This window comes from Bombus impatiens, unplaced genomic scaffold (assembly GCF_000188095.3).
Source record: "Bombus impatiens unplaced genomic scaffold, BIMP_2.2 scf_0312, whole genome shotgun sequence".
Lineage (NCBI taxonomy): Eukaryota > Metazoa > Arthropoda > Insecta > Hymenoptera > Apidae > Bombus > Bombus impatiens.
Window position 1 is genome coordinate 19,135 of NT_176731.1, and position 22,688 is coordinate 41,822.

At 36.4% G+C, this 22,688-nt stretch overlaps 1 long non-coding RNA gene across 1 annotated transcript; it reads right to left on the reverse strand.

The window, feature by feature from the left end:
- Window positions 1-6,754: 6,754 nt before the first annotated feature.
- Window positions 6,755-22,105, reverse strand: LOC112212753. Its single transcript, XR_002946558.2, has 3 exons — window positions 22,091-22,105; window positions 20,341-20,342; window positions 6,755-6,882 (listed from the first exon to the last, which is right to left on the reverse strand). It is a non-coding gene; the product is annotated as an uncharacterized LOC112212753 (long non-coding RNA).
- Between the last annotated feature and the right edge of the window lie 583 nt (window positions 22,106-22,688).

The window sequence follows — 22,688 nt, forward strand, 5'->3', positions numbered from 1 at the left end:
TACATCGTGTTGCGTCTCGCCATTCGGTAAACAATCGCAAAGGAGAATTATAAATCTCGTTAATTGCATATGTTGGAACGTCCGACTGGACAATATTTCACGAAACAGAGAAAATGATTTGCACGCAACAATAATCGTCCCGATATTCACAGGACGCCCGTGTTTTCCAGTTTTTCCGCGGGTTTAACGATTCCATGGAATTCGATATATTTATCAGCGAATGAAACGGAGAGAAAAGTTTGATGCGTTGTTACACAATACGTAATTGATGGCTGGATATAACGAGACACTTATTTCGCGTAGAAAAACGATAATTCATCGGAAATTCATCTCTGTCATTCAGGGGAAATCTGGATAAAATCGTGTATCGTATTTGGCGAACGGCATACAACACTGTGGGAGTAACAGTAAACTTCGTGTAAGTTATTTCTCATTGTTATTAACATTATTGTTATTAACATGAATCCGAATGGTTCGTTCTTAAGTTTCATATAGTTTCTTCTTATTTATCTGTAACATCAAACATCAATCAAAATCAAAATTTTGTACAATAAACCTCCGATTGTCAACGTTAATCGTAACACGCGTGATTCGAATAATTGAATAATTTTAAAGATTATTTTCATTTTCAGGTATTTTATGAAAAAAAAAAAAACATTATTAAATAGGAATATCTCGTGTAATCGTTAAAAATTCCGGCCTCGGGTTGGTATTTTCATGAATTCATTGTGTATGTACGTATGTGGAAAAGAGACAGAGACAACTATGTAGCGTGAAAAATCAGTAAAATGAAAAATTCTGTAAATCCACTTGATCGACGATAAAGGAGTAGCTTGGGGAATCGCGTTATGCAATCGCGAGATTCGCGCTCAACGATTTTATTCCGCGTTCCGTTGCGTGTATCAAGCGTTATGATCGTGTTATGATCGCATCAATGGTGAATCACGATGAGAGAAAATTTTTTTCCGATAGGTTCGTTACATGTGAAATTTTAGGTAAAATTGTTAGCATTCTAATTGTTATTCATATGAGGAAAAAAAGTTCTGACGGAGAACTTTGAATTTCACGCTTAAAGGAAGATCAAGGAGTGATCGTTAGTTTAATCGATTAACCAGTTAACAAATTGATAATATAATAGAATACTAATATTTAGAAAATGGTTTTATTTTTCTAATCGCGTCATTGTCTTTCTAACATAATACATTTTTATTTAACTCGTGAATTATTATCTCGCCCGATATTATTTTTATATTTCGCGGATATTATAAAGTTTACAATTTTATTTAAATATATCGTTCCTTTATCAAATCAGCGATACACAATTCTAACGTAACAATTTCATTTCCCGACTAATTAAGCGTATATATAGCTAATATTGGAAAATGTCAACGTATAATTTCCGTGTATTTCGACATAAACAGAACAGAACCGTGTTGTAAAATATCGAATATCAGTCAATGAACGTTTCATTGGAACACCGTTTCGCATTGTATTCTGTGCTTTCGTGTACAAGCGTACGCGTATCAGAACAATGGCACAAGAAGAACAATAATGGCAATGTTCGTGTAAGATGTGATGTCGATCGTGCGTAGAAGAGTTTAGACGTTTACTTACGTACACGGCTAAAATTGAGGGTAAATAGACCGCTAGAATATTTTTGGATCTAACGAAACAGAAGATCCGAATCGACTAGGGATCGCGTGAAACTACTTTCGGAAATGACGTTGTTTCATCTTCGTGAAATCGTGTTACACATTCGCCAACTTCGCGTTATTCTCCTCTCGCTCGTCTTATTATTTTCTTTCGATTAATTCGACAACGATGCTAATAGCAAAGAACATGATCGATAAAGTAACCTAATTTCCCTATAATACTGCAACTTTCCACATGTTCGACAACAAAACGATATTATACATTCTAAAAATTGTACGTAACACTGTCAATGAAATTCAAAGCAGTCGTGAAAAATTACAGTCGTTAAATGAAAGGGAAAAGATGGAATTTCCTTTCAGACATTTCTGGCGTAGGCAGGTCTTGTTGCTTCTATGTTCGAATGGTTGATCCTCTATAAAGGGTAGTGAGAAGAAACGAAAAGGAAAGATGGAAACATAGATCGGACGTGGCTGGTTTGACCGAACACAAGAAAAGAAGAGACAGGGCGAGAAAAGATTTTCTCCTCGAGAGATAACGTCCTTCTTTCTCTTCCGAATATCCATTTCCTTTCTGAACATCCTTCATCTATTTCCCTTCGCTGGTCGATACCGATGTCGTTCTCCTTAAAGAATCGTCCTCGTTCCTGCCCCGAATTTCTCCTCGTATCGCCCAGTATTACATTTTTCTCGCAGTCCAATTTTCGTGCAGTCCCCGGTAATTTGCTATTTGTTTCGCGAGAATTGAAAGTCCAAAGCTATTTGTGGCGCTGAACAAATAGAATTATACAAATTTCGGGAGTAGTTTATTATAATTCATATTTTTTATTTTGTTCTTCTTCGCTGTTTTATTAACAGCTAGAAAAATAAAATTTAACAGTTTAGTACAGATGAATAATTATTCAAGAATTTCCAAAAGTGGCGCCACTTTAATTCATTTATTTCTCTTTCTTTTCCTTCTTATTGAAAAACGAAAGAACGATATTTGACGGTTTAAGCGCGTAAACAAGTATTCGACAATTGCTAAAAGCGATGCCATCTTTTCCGCCTATTCCTTTTCCGCTCTTGCTTCCTTATCGAAGGACGGGAAAGGAAAATTTTGGGAAAATCGATACACACGAATAATAGTTCAGCAATTGTCACAAACGAGAGGAAAGAAATTGACGAATTTTAGTAATTCGCGTAGTACATCTTTCAGTCGGTGTTCACGACTTCGATAATCGTAAGTCATTAAAACGGAATTGGTCTGCAAATTTCAGACATGCTATTTAAACGTTAAAGCTACCTCGGAAGCCTGATTCAAGCGTCTTTACTTGCTGCTTGATAGTCGCATTTCGTACGACAGGTATATAGTGTACTTCCAAATATTAACCCCTCGGTAGTAGCACCGTAAACCATTGTAATCCACAGTTATTTATTACCTCGTCATTAGTTTGCTTCAGCGCTATTGATCTGAATCTGCGTGTAATTTCTTGTCAAAGTGCTATTGCGATTCCGGATGTATTACGTTGTAGCAGTTTATGTAACATTATTTCTTCAGACGATTTCCATATCGCATCTATTAATTGTTATAGCTGGAAACTTCTAGCATACTATGTATTAGCTTGTCCGAACAGTTTCTTTCGTTTTGTCGGGAAATAATAGACGCACAACGTTTTTTGTTTTGTCTGTCGAGACAAACACCGCGACAATTCACAGACTTGGTTTCACGTTTGTATGAAAGTACACTGTTGTAAGAAACACGTTTGCGAAAGAAAGACACTTTCCGGACAACCTGATCGATGAAACTACCTTATTATTATTATTTATTATTATTATTTGTTTTAGTCCGTGCCTTTCGGCTTTGCACGACTTCCAGATTACATCTCTTACATTGTCTTTACTTTGAAACTATCTTAGTATTCAAATTATTGAACTGATCTATAAGTATTTCTCTCACTGATCCGCTAGATTATAATTGTCGGAGATGAGGGGTCATAGGGGGCCTTTCTTTTGGAATTTTTGGGAAGATCCCCAATACTTTGAAATATAGCTTCCTGTTTATATAAAAATTCGAGGATCGTAAGGGGATTAAACGAAACGAGTCAAATTGTACCACTTGTAAGGACATCTACTTCATCTTTCTAAGGACGAAAACTGATATAACATCGATAACGGTAACTCAATTATTCCTACCAGTTACAAGCCAAATTGCCACTATCGCGAAAAAGAATAAATCAGAAGACGACGAAATTTCGTTGCCATCGAAACTTGCGGAGTTCACGGAATTGCGTGGATCAGAGGATCCAACGTTTGGCGACGGTCGAGGAGGCTTTTCCGACCTGGCTTGACCCATATCGAACCCCTGTCGTTCCTCGTGATTATACCAGATCGGCGAAACCCAGTCTCATCGGGTGTACGCTCTACCTAATTTCAGGCTGGACATTCTCGCGGCAAAAAACGAGCATAGGTTGGCGAGCGTTAAATCGCTTTGCTCTTTGGGACGATCGTAAATTTCCTCAGCGTTGATTCGACTTTCTGCTGCCGTCGCCGAGTAACAAGATGGAAAAATAAAGCTGGAACAATCACGATCTCTTATCGTGTCGTTTCTCTGTTTTCGTCTTATCCATATTTATCTGTTGTCCGTCGATGACAAAGTGATAATTGGACACAGACTACATTTTCCTGTAAAATCTCGTACAAGTCTGGAAATATATTTTTTCAATAAAAGCATGGCTCGACAGACTTTCAGACGCGGAATATATCAAAGTAACATTGGACTTTGAATTTTATATTGAATTTTTTGAAATTCTATATTCTTGCCCCATTATTGCGATCAAGTTTCTCATCATTTAAGTTTCTAAAATTCCAATTAAATTTTTAGATATGCAAATGTAAAAACTCTTCCAACGAGAGTTTCACTAAAACTCCATACACGCGTCATGTCGACAATAAATAGGAGCCTCGGTCGTGAAAGTTTCGAATCTTTCAGAATCTTCATACTTCGTCGTATTAGTACAATCTTCGTTACATCGAACACGATAAAAATTTCAGAAACACGTTGGGCCAATCGTTTTTGGCAACGATTCTCTGACGAAAAATTGATAATTTTCGATCACATCTCGCTCAAGTAAATTGACACTTCCGTAAGGTAGCAAGCGTTCCAAAAATTTTGATGAAATTCCGTCCATCGAACGTCGTCGGCGTGCGATGAATGCGAACAATGCGCAATCGAAGGCAGTTGGGAAGCTTAAGGGAGACCGTTCGGGCCTTGAATAACCTAGCCAGTCTTTTGTGCCGATGTTTCGGTGCTATCGAAACGCGAGCAACGCGAATTTCTACGAATCGACGATCGTGATCTGTTAAAATATTACAGGAAGCTTGGTGCGTACTCGTTTGATATCTTTGAATGTTTTAGAATTCCCTGGGAAAATTCCACTTTCGACCGGTCCCCATTTCTGTTTATTCGCATAAAGCATTCCGTTTGACTGGCTATCCAGTTAAAAACCTTCACATCGCGGTTAATAATTCGTTTCACGATGACAGATCAAACAGACGTCGACCATAAAATCCGCTTCGATATTAACGCGTTCCTAATTCGAATTACGATCTTGTTTTAATAACATATATATATACATGTACATCAAAAACAGATACGTTGGATGTTTCAAAGAGTAATGTTTGGTTTTTCAAAATGATTTTAAGACGACTTTTTTATGGACTGCTGTGCTATTGATCATTTGAAAATCGTAAAATATTTGATAATTATGTTTGTTCTTTCGTGTAAATGCTATGTTGTTTAGAAAGCTTCGGCTTATTAACAAGCTTTATCGACCAATGTGTGCTTAAATATGTCAATATTTAGATCAAAGCGATATAATAAACAAATATATGCAATCGTGTTATTAAATTAATAATGTTGAGATATTTAAGTAATTTAGTAATATAATGAGAAACAAAAATATAATGATAAACATTTTGCTTGTGCAATTATGTTTGTACTTCTCTATCTCTCTGTCTCGATAAAAAAGAATATTAATTTTTCGAAAAATACTTACATGCTTTTAGTAAGTGCAAGTACAAGAAATCTGAAATCCTTAATTTTGTCTGATTCATATTCTACTTCTTTCAAAGTGAGCCTTGATTCTTATGTCAATTTTAATCAAATTTTCACGAAATCGCAAGAATGTTAAATTTTTCATTCCTTTTTAAATCACATCGTCAAAAATCGATCTTACGCTGTACTGGAATAAAAAAGTGAAAAAAATTGGAATATATCGGTCCTTAGCCTACGATTTTACGGAGTATGAACATTGTAATTTGTTCGCTTTTACCTCGACAAGACCGATAGATTCACGGCGATATTTCGAAACGACAGGGCGTTCCTGCAAGCCTGGGATAAAATGAAGATCGCGCGAAACCAGCGAAAAAGTCGACTTTGTTTTGTATCTGTATAAGCCCAGCCGCTTGACAAATACCGACACACCTCTAAAGTATAGACGCTCTCTTTATATTTGATCTCTCACGGTATGTTTTACTGTGAGCAGGTCTATTCACGCGTCGTATATTATCATCATCGGCTACATATTTATGAGACAAAGTGAATGTTCGGATGACGAGAATTAAATTCTGAACAATTGAAATCAACTAATTTATACACTTACAAAAACAGAAAAAATACGCTGTCTCGGATGATTGTTACTTTTGGAACGAAACATAGTGTAAAGTTTCGTTAGCATTGTATAACGAAATACGACTATAATGATTTTTAACACTTTGACTGCCACGCTGAAATCACATGGTTCGCTCAGGACGCCATGGGAGTATTTTTATTATTCAAAGCATGTAATGGAAAAATAATAATAAATTGACGATGTAAGACAACATTCTTCCCCAATGGACCGTTTATGTTATCGGTGGTCACGGCTGACCACCGTGGCGCCTTGGTAACAGTTGATAGCAACATATTGTAACAAGGCTTCGTTTGTTTCAACAAACCACTCGCATTTGTTATTTCGTCGTAAGCAAAACGTGCAGAATGTATTGTCGAAACGTGTACAAGATATTAGTAAACAGTATTTACTCATTCTATATATAATAGTAAGAGAAACAAACGTGACATTTTTATGATTTCGACGAAACATTCGGCTGAAATGGTAGAGATCCAGAAAAAAAATTATGTTTTTGATAAACCAATGGTAGTGGTAGATTACAACAGAGGAAAATGTGCTGTAGATTTATCAGATCAAATGATCTTCTACACTACATAGAAGAACCCTCAAGTGGTATACAAAATTAGCTTTAGAGTTATTGTTAAATACATCAACTTCAAACGCGATGATACTCTATAAACAAGCAACGAAAACAAAAATCAAGGTATCAGCTTTTAGAATGGCACTCACAATGCATCTTGCACAGTGCCATTCATCAGAGCCGTCAAATATACTTATTCGACAAAGATTGCGACACGAAATGCGGAAGAAAGAAGGGCAAGAGTACGTGGCACGAAAATATTGCAGAGAGTGCTATAAAAAAATGTTAAAGAGTTAGAATAAAAAATTGTTAAGAATATTATATATTAATATTTATATTACTAATAGGAAACAACATAAATAATTTAAACTCTATAATAATATTAATATTCGTATCGGTCTTTAAAGAAAATTTCATCGAAACTAAAATTGAAGATAAATCGCTTTCATAACTTTAACTATACAACGATGAAAATTCATTGAAATAATAATATATATTGTTTATTATATTTATTATATAGGAGATTATAATGTAGGAGAAAGATTGTAAAAACGTATGATATCAGAGACATGTAATAAGAAAGTGATAGCAATCTTAGGAATGTTCATTATTTCATACTGCCACTTTAATACTATGCAATTTTTAAACACTTTGACTGCCACGCTGAAACCACACGTTTCGCTCAGGACGCCAGTGTTTTAACACAGTGCACCGTTAGATGCAAGATTTGTTGTCATTTTTTTTTGTTGATGTTCTAATAAAAATGTTTCACTGTTCAATGGGGCACGTTTATTTCAAAGTATCTTCTATTTATCGGTTAATAACTGTCAATTTTCATTCAATTTTTTTAATTGTAAGAAGTTCAAGCGCTCCGGTCACCAATGACCAACGTGGCAGACAAAATGTTTTAAACGAACTTGAAAATATATAATTACTACAAATAGAATTACTTGAATCGCAATTCAAGGCAATCAAAGAATTCGGTCGATTCGAGTTTTTTCACGAACCGGAAGATTCTTGTTATTGTTTGTCCCGCGAGTAACTGCGGGATCGAACATTACGATGATTGAAAAATTGAAATGGCCTCATCCGATCGTGAAGAACATGCTTTATGTGATTTATTTTCATCTATACCAAGTGCACATGTGGATCGTATATATGTACATGTTTCACTACGTGGATTTCGCAATAGTTGGATAAAACGAACGATCCATTGCACGGAGAAGTTGTTCGAGCAACGTTCGATGATTTCATCGATATCGATTAATAATGTAGAAATGTAGTATTCGCAAATATGTATAACGTTTGTTAATCGTTCTACACGATTTCATGCTCCAACAGATTTGATATTGTCAGCGTCTCCGAAATAACGCATCCGATTCGTGTTTTTCGAGTCGTAAAATAATTATTTTCTCAACTAGAACTTGTAGCTTGTTCAAAGCATAGGGATCGAAGCAATTTCCACATAAGTCAATAAATTTTTCCAACAGTTTTATCATCCTAGATTTATAGGTATTATCAGTTGCAGAACTAAAGGACTCTTGGAACAAATCCAAGACAATTTGTGCATTAAGAAATTATCCAGGGATAAAGAATTTCTTTAATCTTCCTCAAATGTTAAATCTGTTGCTACTTTTTCCAAATTTCAACTCGTACATGAGAAATCAGAATTACGAATAAAGCTTAACATATACATAATGTACAGAGAATATCTTTTTCTTTGATAGTTACGATTAATAATCAACGATAAGAAGAAATCTAACGCGTAGTACGACTCGTCCTCGTCGACATCGACAAACACTTGCCGATTCATTTGACTTTTGACAAACTTCCTTTTGACAAAATTCTCTTTTACATAAGTAAAATGTAGATGATACGCTATCGTACAGTTTAACGTGTCTGTTCAGCGAGGACATAAGCTGGCCCTCTTGCTGGAGACGAATAGAATCGGCGCATTTGGGAAAATATTCATAGTGAAGTGCGTGTTACGTAACAAAGGGCTTATGCAAATGTTTCCTGTGAATGACTATGGGACACAGCTCGTACGTTTGCGGATTCTGGACAGATAAGAGACTGCAACGATGCTTCATAGTTACCTACCGTCATTTCCTGCTTATGTGATGTTGCTTTTGATGCATCAGTAAATATCCCCGGCGCTAATGTTTCCGACATTTTCCCGACATGCTTTACTTAGCCGCGCAAACGAAGACTTAAATCGTCATCTGCACGGCTTAACGAGGGAAAAAGACTTCCATCCGCTGGTTGGTCTCGACCGCGTTTCACTCTCCTCTGAAAATTAGCAATTTGTAACGTAACCGTAGTACAAAAGGGTGGAGATTTGCCAGGGACTGGAGTCGTGAGAAACGAACAGTCGCATGCAAAAGGCGAGTCGTTGATTTTGTCACGCCGTGATGCCAGTTGAAACGCGTTCCAGACGGTTAGTACGTATTGATTCTTCCTTGGCATCCTTACCCTCTCTCCGCCTAGAAAAGCATCCTCTACCCCTGGCGGATCTCTTTCTTAAACCTCACCCTTTGACCTCACCTATCACCTTCGGCAAAGCTTAGGTTTCCTTTGATCTGACAGTGACTCTAGGCATTCCTTTTACTCGATACAGAACCAGACTTTACAGTAGTTCTGCTAGGTATCGCTAAAACGATATCGCTGAAAACACGGCACGAGCTGTTGAGATAGAATATCTTTTAGCCTTCTCTTTTTTTGGAAATGAACGTTTTGGAGTAACGAGGCAGATGTTGTATACATATCTACCTTTTCTTCTTTGGCCTTTCTATGGCCTCTCTGTTGTGCTCAACTTCTTATTTGATTTATAATATTTTAGTTTGGACTCGATCCAACCTATTAAGAACCAAGCAATAGAAAGCGCGATGTTAAAAACACGTACAAATACACAGTCAAGATTTGAATAAATACAAACGCAACTTTTGAAAAATTTAATTTCTTTAAACTATATAAAATTGTACGGTGATACGCGAAAGAGGTGGCGAGGAAAATGATATTAAAGCAATTCGCTCCTGCAGTCACAATGTTAAGAGGTAGAATCAATAATACGAAGTGATTTTAAACATTTTATTTCCAACTTTTTTGAAATAAAATGTTGCTTTAATTCAACGCTGTCCCTTAATGGGTTGAAGAGGAATAAATATCGTTTTTTTAATCGTTCGGTGATTTTATGCAGATCTTACGGTTTGTTTCAACAGTAAATACGCGATTATATGTTAGAACAATAGTAGTGTACTAGTAGCATTAACGAGTGGCAGTCAGACAGCTGCCAGCGTCTGACAAGTTATTGTCTCATACTACTTACGGCGACTGCACTCCGAACGCTACATAAACTTGGAATTTAACGAACACTTATAATTATTCTCCGTCTATTGTTAAATTTACTATTGTACGAAGTTTTAATTACCACAGAAGCTGCCCGAAAAATACAAGGACGTAATTAGGGACGGTTTACCGTAGCCATTAAAAGAGGAAACGTGGACATTATAACCGAATGAAAATTATTTCAGGCCATCGCATCACCGTGTACATAGAACTTTTAAAAAGGCCGTCGTTTTATTTTAGCGACAGTGGGCAAATAAAAAATTTGTTTTTTCCCATGCGGCACGCCACAATGACGAAATAAAAGCAATTTCTCGGCGAACCTATTCCACGAGGCAGTTGTATTTCACTTTGAAAAGCATTTACGCGAAACCGCGTTAAACAAGACCAATTCTTTCCTCGGCGATAGACAAGCCACGTGGGTAGAAATTTTTAACGCGACAACGATGACGTTTGGATTATGATCACGTAGGAAATTTGAATTTCAGATTCCAGTTAGTTATGGCGTGCCGTATTACGTATCATGTATATCCAGTTTCTGTTCTCCGATGGTCGTCCGGGCACCGAAAATATTCCCACCATCGTGAAAGGTACTGCTACATTCGTGGAATTTTTACGATTAGATGAAGCGAACTTTCGAAAAGAGTTATGTACCGGCAAGACATATTGATCAAGGTCACGCCCCAAAATATTTAGTTAACCTGTTAATCAGAAAACACGAGATAACGAGTCATATTTAAATATAACAACTTGTTAATTTACTAATTCTTCATCTTTTTGTATATCGTATCGTTCTTGCTAAAACTAAATTGCGCAAAAACTAAAACTAGGCAAATTAATTCGTTTTCAATTCCGTAATAGAAAGAGCATTAGGTTGTTTGAAAAGTTTCTTTCGTTTTATAAGGAAATGGTAGATGCACAAAATTTTTTCTTTTATATTATTTTATTGAATTACGTATGATGCATTTCCTTCTGTTACCTTTCTCCATCTCTGTGGAACCATCCTTCCAGAACTTTTTACCACGAAGAGAATTTTTTAATGAAAGAAATAAATAATAATGACACGGTGAGATAAAACATCCCAATCAAATGATAACAATTTGTTCCTGACGGTTAAAGACATATGGAGCCTGGCGTTATCGTGTTGGAAAGCGACGCCTTGACTGTTCATTAGTTCCGGCCGTTTTGTCGCGATTGTTCCCTTCAATTTGTCCACTTGGCAACAGTATTTCAAATTGATTGTTTCACCTTGTGGAAGCAGTTCATAATAAATGGCACCCTTCCAGTCCCACCAAATGGACATCAAAACTTTTTTCCGCTGAAGATCACACCTTGCTACCGTTAAAGGCTTCCTATCCCTTCACCAAGATCTTTTACGTGTAATATTCTCGTAAAAAACCCACGTCTCATCCCCGCTAACCAATCTCTTCAAAAATGAATCTTTCTCCTTTAGCTGAGGAAGCAAATCACACGTAGAAATACGCTTTTAAGGAGCTAGTTCTCTGTCAACTGACGCGGAACCCATACTTCAAAGCGATTGACATAGCCGACCTTTGTAAGATTATTATACATCGTTGTTCGTGGAAAGCTTCAAATATCCGCCAATTCAAGAACATTATATCACGGATTTTCATCAACCATGGTCTTGATTAATGCCGTATCCGTAGTAGATGGGCGGCCGCTGTGTTCTTTATCTTCCAGATTAAAATTACCAGTTTTAAACTTCTTAAACCAACTACGAACTGTCTGAACATTTGCGACATCGCTCCCGTACAAATCTCACCATTGCGGTTGAGATATCTTTAGCGCTGTTGCCTTTTCTTAAACAATGCAGCATTTTTATCTCGGAAATGCTTTCTTTGATTTTCCACGACGTTTGACACGTTAGGTTTCATGTTCGTGTAAATATTGCCAGATAAAGTAGCTGCGTGCAGATAGCGAAAGACATCTTTGGGACAACCTAACATATTTCAAGGGTAATTCTCTTGTATTTTTCAATTTGTACAATTGATTAGTGTGATTTCCAAATGGTTCGTTTAACGATCGATAGACTATCGAGATATGTATAATTTTATGCGCTAGACTAGGTTAGCTGCGTAGTAGTGATACTTGTATGTGAATATCAGTGTGTGGAAGTATGTGTGTGCGCGGCGTCTCGAAAACAAAGCAATGTAAATTGTTCAGTCGAGAAGAAAGTGGTGAGACGCGTGCAAGTGTGTATGGATGAATATCTTTGAAATCATTTATCAAATAAATATATGTCGGGTTATCGTTTATGGACGTGTAACGAATCTTCATTCGGACTAGCCATCGTCGTTGTACGATAGAGATTCTACTTACCGGTATAAATATGGATTTTGACAGAGTTTGACGAATAACCGTGGTGATTAAACACTCGAGATGCTAGTGATAATGTTCTTAGGTTCAATAACGAATCCACGGTCAACGGGGTAGCTCTTTGTTAAACGTAGAATATATTTTGAAGCACAAAGCAACGTTTGCTGTGACGTTCGGTATAATCTTGACTTTGTCAAGATTTTTTTTTATTTATTTATTATTTTAAAATATAATTGACGGTTGTAACATCGACTTATCTCGTCATTATAATCCAACCAACCATCCTCTACACTTCGAATTGATATCAAAATAGTTTCAGATTTATTTGATATACATGGTGTTTGGTAACTGGTGGTACAAGCGGTAAGGGGGTGATTCTACGCGAAAAAAGAAGTCGAAAATATAAAATACAAATTTTTCGTTTGGGGCTTTGTTTTCGAGAAAATCGACTTTGAATTTTGGCTCGGCACGCGTGCACTTTATCGCGTCTCGTTATAATGGATTTCACTGTCGATTTTCTCGAAAACAAAGCCTCAAACGAAAAATTTTTATTCTATATTTTCGACTTCTTTTTTCGCGTATAATCACCCCCTTTCCGCTTGTACTACCAGTTACCACACACCCTGTACATACCAACCACCCTGTATAACTATTCTAATATAAATTCTAAGTGTAAATTTAATGTTCCTGTACCATTATTTCGGCTATGAAGATCCAAAGTTCTCAACATAGACAGAAAAATTAAAACCTACGCTTGAAAATTAAAATTAAAAATTAAAAACCTACACTTCGAAACAAGCACTAAAAATTACGTTTAAGTAAGTCAATCTTTTCCCAGTAATTACATTTGCAGCGTCGTGATTCAAAGAACGACCTAGCTATAGCCGACAGTTTTCTGTGGCAACGTGACGCGTCACCTCGACGATATTTTTTACATTTGTCGACACACGTTTCAATTCATCTATCCCTGTTCGGATCCAACCAAATGACGAAAAAATTCCTTTCGTCTTTGGTCAGTCTAATTTTTCATCGTACCCCGTAATGGTCATTCTGCCAGCCATCATCCCTCAGCACACATTTCGACAATGTGCTAGCACTTTAAATGGCGTCTCGACAAAATTTAACCAAGAGAATCGCGAACGCCCATCGGAACTTTGCACGCTGGCAAATAAATTCCACTCGTTCTCGTAGTTCGCCGGTCCGACGACGTCCATGAGAGGCCCACACCCTTCGTTTTTAATTAAATGCTCGCCACCGCCTCGCTTCGACCATCTCTCTCCCCTTCTTTCGTCTTTTTCCACTCTCATTTATTCGTTCCGTCTATTTGCCTGTTCTTTCTTTTCTTTGATTAATCCTGCTCTCTATCGCGTTTCTGTTTTCCCTTCACTGTATATTATTTTGCGTCTCATTGGTTGTCCCTATTGACTCTTGGTTAATTATTTTCTTCAGTCTGTGCCACGTCGGAAGACACAAGAGCGTGGCCGATAAAAAAACTGCTATTTTGCTTATCTATGTATTGATAGGATTACAAGAAAATGACAGAGACTGCGATTTTGTGACAAATTTGTTTAGATTTTTTCTTATTTCTCAGATGTGTTATTTGTATTGTATTGACAACTAAGTGATTACGGCTTTTATCAATACCATCTAATGACAAAATCCGCAATCGCTTAGTTGACCTTGTATCAACCTAATAGTACTGTTTCTATGCAATTTGATGTTCTTTTATTTAGGAGTATTCTGTGTATTATGTTTGCCACGTGGGAATTCCACGGTTTCCAATAGAGTGGGTTTCACTAACGCACATACATTGCATACACATAGACAATTATAATTAAAATGATGTAATGAAAATGCAATAAACAGATATACGTAACGCGTATATAAAACTGAAATAAATTATTCTAGCTCTTGCAACGCGTTACTCTCCTACTAAAAATACCGTTTTATATTTTCTTGTTATTTACATGTTTCCTATTTTACCGTACCACTTACATCCACTTGCCATTTTACTTTACCATTCAAATTTCTCCGTTTCTAATCTAAATTCAACTCCAACTTTTTCCAACCCTTCCACGTGTTATTATTTTTTCTAACTCTCAACAATCTCCGATGTTTTATATCTTTCTCCATAGTATCTGCGCTTTTCTACCCCCAACCCTTAGTCGCGTTAACCCACCCATTTAGCTCGTCTTTTTTCCGCTTGTTTCCTGCGTATCGATCGTCGTGATATATAATCAGCGGTACCGGAAGTGGAAATTGCAACCAACTCGTTTTCCAGCTCATACACACAAGGTAACGAAGATAAAGGAAAAAGAAGAAAAGGAAGAGACGTTGATCGGGTTTTTATACGACAGAGATACCGCGAATGAGATATGTCGACAGCGCCGCTTTTTCCTCGATATTCGAGTATCTTTGGTCGATACAGAATTACCCTTTTGCATCTGATTGTCTCGATCAATTTGAGCGTTCTTTGAAGCTATATCGAGTTAAATGTTACTTCTTCCATAATCGCTTTTCGCATTCAAGTACTTTCTTGTTGGAGCATGTGATCATGTGAGCGCGTGGATATTTTTACGGATAAACGCTTTATTTACGCACACAAAAGGATACAAACACTCGCGAAGCTAAATGTTCTTCTGTTTGCTTGTTTGATCACCAGACCGGTTATAGCGATACTCAAATATTCAAATATTTGTCGGTATTTTGTCGTCAGGTTACTACGTTTGATTAAGTATTAAGAATCGTTCAATATTTGATTCGATTCCGTGACTGTACAAAGAAGTTGCGACTTTTCCCTGTGATAGAACATAATCTCACGTTCGCATCCACTCAGCAATCTACAATGCGTCGATGTTCAAGGACCTGGCGAACGATCTAAGGAATACGGATAAAAAGTTGGTAATGGAGTTTCCCTTAATCGAGAAAATTTTAATTTCGTCCCATGAGTATCTCACTGTACAGCCATTTGCCTATTCCATTTTGACGTTTGCATTTAAATAGGCATTTGTCATCTTTCTCATTGTCGAGATCCTCTCAGCCGTTTAAATTTTCTCGCTATCGCCCAAACATTCTCCTCGCTTAATACGTTTATTAATAACAGTATGTGGAGCGTGCGTTCCGTGCTATAATCGAAAAAAAGGGTGATTAAAAAAAAAAAATAAGTAGAAGATATAGAATAAAATTTCTTCATATCCCGGTTCCTTTTTGAAATAATCGAATCCCAAAATTTGTCAAGCGCGAGCGTATGACGAGGTTCTATTCTATTAGCAAAAAATTAATAGAAAATTCTTGCATTTGAAATCTCGTTTCGAAAATTTGTCGTTTGTTCAGACTTTAATTTATTCCACGTTAGTTTTGCATGTAGAATAATTTTCTGACGATTGTCCGTTGTTATTCATTCGACAATTAGTCGCATTCCTCTCGTACCTCGCAAGCTATTAAACCCGTTGTTGCTGAAAACGAAGTTTCATATCGAAAAATTGAATTTTCTATTTTCGACCTATTTTAAATAGCATGTAGAACAACCATCTGTCTTAATCGAATCAAGTAATTGTAATTTATGTTTATGTCAAGTTTGTTGGGTTGGCGCTAGTTTTAGGGGCACGTTGCGTATCTTCGTTAGGACAAGCCGTCGTAGTTGTTCGAAGAGGTTTATATTTCCAATTTTATGTACAAGTGTTGATTTAACAGGGTTTAACAATTTAACGTGATTATTAGACACTCTTAAGGGGGGGGGGGGTAAGGTTAATTCGTACAAAGATAAGACATGTTTTTGTGAATTATTTGTGACGACACAGTTAAAAATCTCTTTATTAAAACCAACAGTACATTAAAGTATGACATTCGAAGAATATTGTATAAAATTTTCACGGAGAAATATTAAGAAATACGGCAATGGCAGTAATTATTCGGACGTGTCTCGGAAAATTGCGGTGCCCCTGATAACTTGGTGCTGGATCATCTGAAATTAAAAAATCAAAGTTCATTCGTTAGGTAACAGTTTTCCACAGGTAACGCTGGCAGGGTTTTTCGAAATTTCAATTTTTCACTTTTTTGGAACACTTTGGAACACAGTGAGATCCGTTATAACGAGACGCGATAAAGTGGACGCGTACCGAGCGAAAATTCAAAGTCGATTTTCTCGAAAGCAAAGCCTCAAACGAAAAATTGTTATTCTATAATAACATTTGTATAATGTTCTGTGTACATATTCTATAATGTTTCGACTTCTTTTTTCGCGTAGAATCACCCCCTTTCCGCTTGTACCACCAGTTACCAACTACCCTGTATATTGGGTTGACAACTAAGTAATTGCGGATTTTGCCATTAAGTGGAATTGATAAAATCCGCAATCACTCGGTTGCCAATCCAATACTTGACAAAGCTTTGAATTGTCATCTGTCGAATGAATAATATTTAATCTATATTTTCCACTTATCTTATCACATACAATCACTCACTGCCCATTTGTACAATAACGAGACGTCCTATACTTCGCGTGAATAACAAATGAGTAAACGAATTGGTTGCTTCGTGTCGAGGGACTAACGATCAGACGAATTTTTATGAAATCTTTCGGCTGCGGGCGAAATCACCCCTATTAATCAACCCCCCGGAATAGAATTCCATTTATTCGTTTTTGATCGTCCTCCCCACTCACGTCTACGAGCTATCGCGCCTGATTGAAGTTAATTTATTTCCCGCCGCGTAAACAACTTGGCGTTCGGCCGGGGAACGGAAAAATGCCGCGATCCTCGAGGATCGAGCGACGATCGAACAACGTCGGTCCGGGATTGGACGTAGCTGGACACGGTCGTGTTCTTGAAAAAGAAAACAAGGCTCGATGAAAGGCAAACAAAATACATTGCGATGATTCCCGCCAAATTCTCCAATCCGTATAATTGCTCGCGATAATCGAAAATCCACAATGTCCTCGTCCTCGTTTTATTTCGTTTCGCTTCGAATTTCCTTCGTTGTTTGAATAGCTCGCCTCGTAGTCACGCGCTATTTCTAGTTCTGACTTAACGAACAAAGAAATCTGGTTATCTCGCTTCTAAATCCTTTCTTGCGGACTACATCAGTTTAATGATTTTATTGAGTGCGTTGCAACGTATAACGTGGGTATATTTCCTCCATCTCGTTATATTGGGTTGACAACTAAATGATTGCGGATTTTGTCATTAAGTAGTATTGATAAAATCCGCAATCATTTAATTGTCATGCTTAAGCGGTTAGTAGGTGTTCGCGTTGCCTTTAACGGCGATCGCCTTTGTCTTCACCAGTGACTTCGCTGAAGCGATTCGCGGGCTCAAGGCGGATGTGTAATAAAGAAGATGACTTTATTAACGCGTGTGGAACTAGACAATGTTGGATTTTGATATAAATTAGGCAGAGAATTTCGAAAGTTTAGGTATTGAAAGTCTGAAACAAAATCTAGGAGAAAATAATAGTAAATGTAATAGAAAAATGGGTAATATGAAAACGAAGGAACCCGTAATCTTATGAAAGTGGAATACTATAAAAATGCAGTACTATAATTCTCATATCTTCGATATTATCATATGCAACTCAATTAATAATATTTATGTCTTAGAAAATGTTAAAAGTGTCTGGTGTTCGAAATGCTCGAGTCTTGCATTGTCAATTTTTCCTCATTTTATTGCGCTATGTAAGCAGACTTGACCTAATGTCTTTAGTGTTTTTGGATGCTGATAATTCTGTATGATTTCTAAAAGATTAAAAACTTCATACAGTGGATTTTATTGCGCTATCAAATGGCCAACAATTTCATAATAATATTTGAGACATGCCTCATTTTCTCTAAGTATTCTAATTCTTGTTGTTGAGAACCGTGGATCTTAATCGCCGAAATAAATGTATAGCGATACTTAAATTACACTTAGAATTGATATCAAAATAGTTTCAGATTTATTTGACATGTGATTTGCAAGATATTCGTCGATACAAATTTGCACGCGCTTCGCCACTCTCTTTGTCTCACCATCTTCTTTGCCACACTACCAACGCAACAGTTGTTTTCTTTTATTTTAATGGATAAATAGAAGATACTTTGAAATAAAAAGTACCCTATTGAGCAATCAAACATTTTTATTAGAACATCGATAAAAAAAAGAGAACAAATGTTGCATCTAACGGTGCACTGTTTTTGCATCCATATCTTTCAGGGGTAATCTACGAATATTTTTATAAACACAACTCAGAAAATAATCGTAAATGCTGCTTTATAATCATATAATTGAAGTTAGAAGTGCGGACGTACCTTACTATTATATATAGAAAGAGCAAATACCGTTTACTAATATCTTCCACACGTTTCAACAATATATTCTGCACGTTTTGTTTACAACGAAATAACGAATGCGAATGGTTTGTTGAAACAAACGAAGTTTCGTTACAATATGTCGTTATCAACTGTTAGCAAGGCGCCACGGTGGTCATCCGTGACCATCAATAAGATAACCGGTCCATTGGTGAAGAATGTTGTCTTACATCGTCAATTTATTATTATTTTACCATTATATGCTTTGAATAATAAAAATACTCCCGTGGCGTCCTGAGCGAAACATATGATTTCGGCGTGGCGGTCAAAGTGTTAGGTGATAATAGGAAATTAACAAAAATTAGGAGGTCACTTAGTTGCCAACCGAATATTTCCTTGTAAAATGAAAGAAACTTTTGCCACAACATAATACATAAAGCGAGTGGCAAAAATGTTAGCACATATTTTCTTTATTATATTTTCCAACTAATTGTTTTTCCTATTTCATTCTTTTATCTGGTATTACATTTCATTCTCATAGCGTCAAATTCTTTTAGTCACATGAAAGTGCTACTAGAAGAAACGCATTCGATACGAATGTTCTCTTATTTCGTAGTAAGCATAATTTGAAAGTATCGAGTGTCTTGAATTCTTTTCAGAATTCTTTTCGTCTGGTATGTCCGTATCCTTTTTTTTTACTGAGCTTGTAGTAGCCTCGTACACCGTAAAGCGGCACATAATCGTTTATGGAAGTGACTTGATTGTTCCGGGAGCCGGAGTTGAGACAGTGAATCTTTATTACCGAGCACGGAGCGCGTTACTCTGCCAGGGTAATGATCTCGGAATAACGCCTTAGGTACTATCGTATCTTCGTTAATCCGACTAATAGCACTTTATTAACGGCCATTACCTATCACACAGTACAACACTCTTCGACCGCCCAAATCATTTTCACTCGTTCACAATCATCTTCACAAGTATCCAACATTGGCGATATCGCGTTCCACCAAACGATCGTTTCTTTCTCTAACAGAACGTGTCAAGTTATATAGCAACGTGTTAATTCGTCCCTGAAAGGATTTTTATTTTGTTACTGCAATTTTGAGCTAAAGCTTGAAAATTCGAGTATCTTCAGTTGCGAAACGATCTAACAAAATATATATTAATAGAATAGATATGGTTAAAATTATGGGGAATTTAAATAAACCATTCAAATACAAACGGCCGTGTTTTATCCATTGTCGCGGATGTAGAGTCTTGCAGATAATTTATAATTAGCAATTTTATTTATCAAGTTCTTGCGTTATAGAAATTAATCCAGTATACGTATCTGTTACTGAAATTCTGAAATTTCTAAAATTCTCCATCAGATCGTGATTCGTAATTAAGGATTAAAGAATTCGAGTTCTTTAGAATATCGTTCCACTTAAAAATTTTCTACTGTAACCTTTACAATCCTACGTTTACGTAACGATGATTAATCGAAGAATCTATAACAGCTTTGAATATTCTGTCATCGTTGTTTCGTAACGACTAGCCTCATCAGAGAAACAGGAAATTAGCGAAGAATCGAGCCATCTGGTTATTGCACCTAATAATTGGAGTGAAGAGTGCAAGATACTCGTGTCGAGAAGCCATTTAGTAACAGTCTAATTGGAGATATGCCGACGAATACTTTGCGTAACGATCCTTGTGCCAATAAAACCAGTTTCATTCCTTTCCCTCTGTATCTTTCTCTCTTCTTTCTTTTTTTTTAACAGTACTAATTATAATTTTACCAATTACCTTTAATCACCTAATACAGCGTAATTTTTGAACGATCGAAGAGAGAGTTTGGTTAACAGTTTCGATTAAAAATACTTTATATAACGAGGGGTTCGTGACGTTTTTATCCTAATTCAAGCGCAAACGTTATTAAACGATCCGTAGAAGGTAATTTACAAGGCAGATTGTGCTCTGATAAGAATCCACGATGTAATGAACGCGCTGGATATTCGGATCGATACATTTTTTAGTAACTCACGGCATGCGAACCGATCCCTTAGGTGTAATCGTAATTTCATTAACGAGATTAGTCCGCCTTTGTCGGGCGAAATTTCATGCAAATTAAAAGATATTAGCCCGGATATGAAAATATCGCTTCGACATATATGAAAGCATAATTTGTATACAGGGTGGTTGGTAACTAGTGGTACAAGCGGAAAGGGGGTGATTGTACGCGAAAAAAGAAGTCGAAAACATAGAATAAACATTTTTCGTTTGAGGCTTTGTTTTCGAGAAAATCGACTTTGAATTTTCGCTCGGTACGCATGCACTTTATTTTATATATATATATTTATTAAAAAAAAATGTAAAAAAATTTTTATTCTATATTTTCGACTTCTTTTTTCCAACCACCCTGTATAACCTCCGATCTTCATCTGAAAATGTAAAATAAAGACGAGGAAAGTAACATGATGGATCAAGTTCTCCATTCTTGAGAATATAGTGTTACATTGTCAATCGATCTCGTGTTACCATATAATTCTGTTTCTATGTGTTCCTTCATCCCCCTCGAAAAATTTCATATTTATATTATTAAAGATATTAAAACAATAATAATTATATCCTCGTAAGGTAATTTTGTCCTAATAATTGTATCTTTCATTGCTCAACTATTCAACTGTTTCGACTATTTTTAAAAGACTTTTTCGAACCTAACAAGCTGCGTTTATTTTCAATTATGTCACATTAAAATTCTCATGTTTGATCATAAAGTGACATCAAAAAATAAAATCAAGAAAAATATATACATATGAGATCTTATCAAAAAATTGTATAATATTTCGTCTATCTCTGAAGTTTCCTTCGCCTTTCTAATAGATAAGAATTTATTTCAAAATAACATACCTAGAGCTTAAAGGAAAAATGAACTTTTTTAAAAAAAAAGATTTCACAATAACAATAATGCAACAATGACTTGTCACCGGTATTGATCAACTATAATATCGACGATAGTAAATACATGTTTGGTCAGCACTTAAAGCCGGCTAATTTAAATAACTAAAGTGACCTATAGCGTGTACGCTGTCACGAACAATTAGTACACTTTCCGCGAAGAAACGAACTTCCAATTAGCAGAAATAATAATTACATTTTTCTCGGTAAATTTATTTATAGAAGTTAATTGATTTCCCGATCGATCGTTTATCTTTCAATCCAGAATCCTCTTAATTACTTCCTTTCATCAACGAAAACTATGTCATACTGTAGTATCGTGGACCTAGGGGGAGGGGGCTGGGGGGTGTCGGGCGAATTATAAACAAGCGGTTGCGGAACATGTGCGTGGTGGAGCTAAGACAAAAGACGCGAGGCTAAGACAAAAGGCAAGCTAAGGGACAAAAACGAATTAACAGACATTGTGAGTTGAGTAGTCAGAGAGTGTTGCTAACGTTGTCGAGAGAGCGTTGGATCCGTGTTGACGAGAGTTGCAAACTAATTATCTAGTTGTCTTAATTATAATACGTTATTGTGATTAGTTCACGTTAAATAACCATCGTTTCCTGTTTAATCAACATCTGTTTAATCCATTTATTGTAAATGTTGAAGTGGTTGCCACTTCTAAGAAAACTCTACATCTGATCTTTTTAGTTTCCTCAAGCACTGAAGCCATCGACAGCGCGTAGACAAAAGACTGCGACGAAGTCAGACCATAAACAGTAGACAGACGACGTTGACCAAGTTTTCAGGACAGAAAAAAATAAAAAAGAAAATACATAAAGAAGCTCCGCTCCCCAGCGGCTTAAACCCAAAAATTGTATTATACAACGAAAAGTGTAAAGCGCCGACACATAATACACAATAAT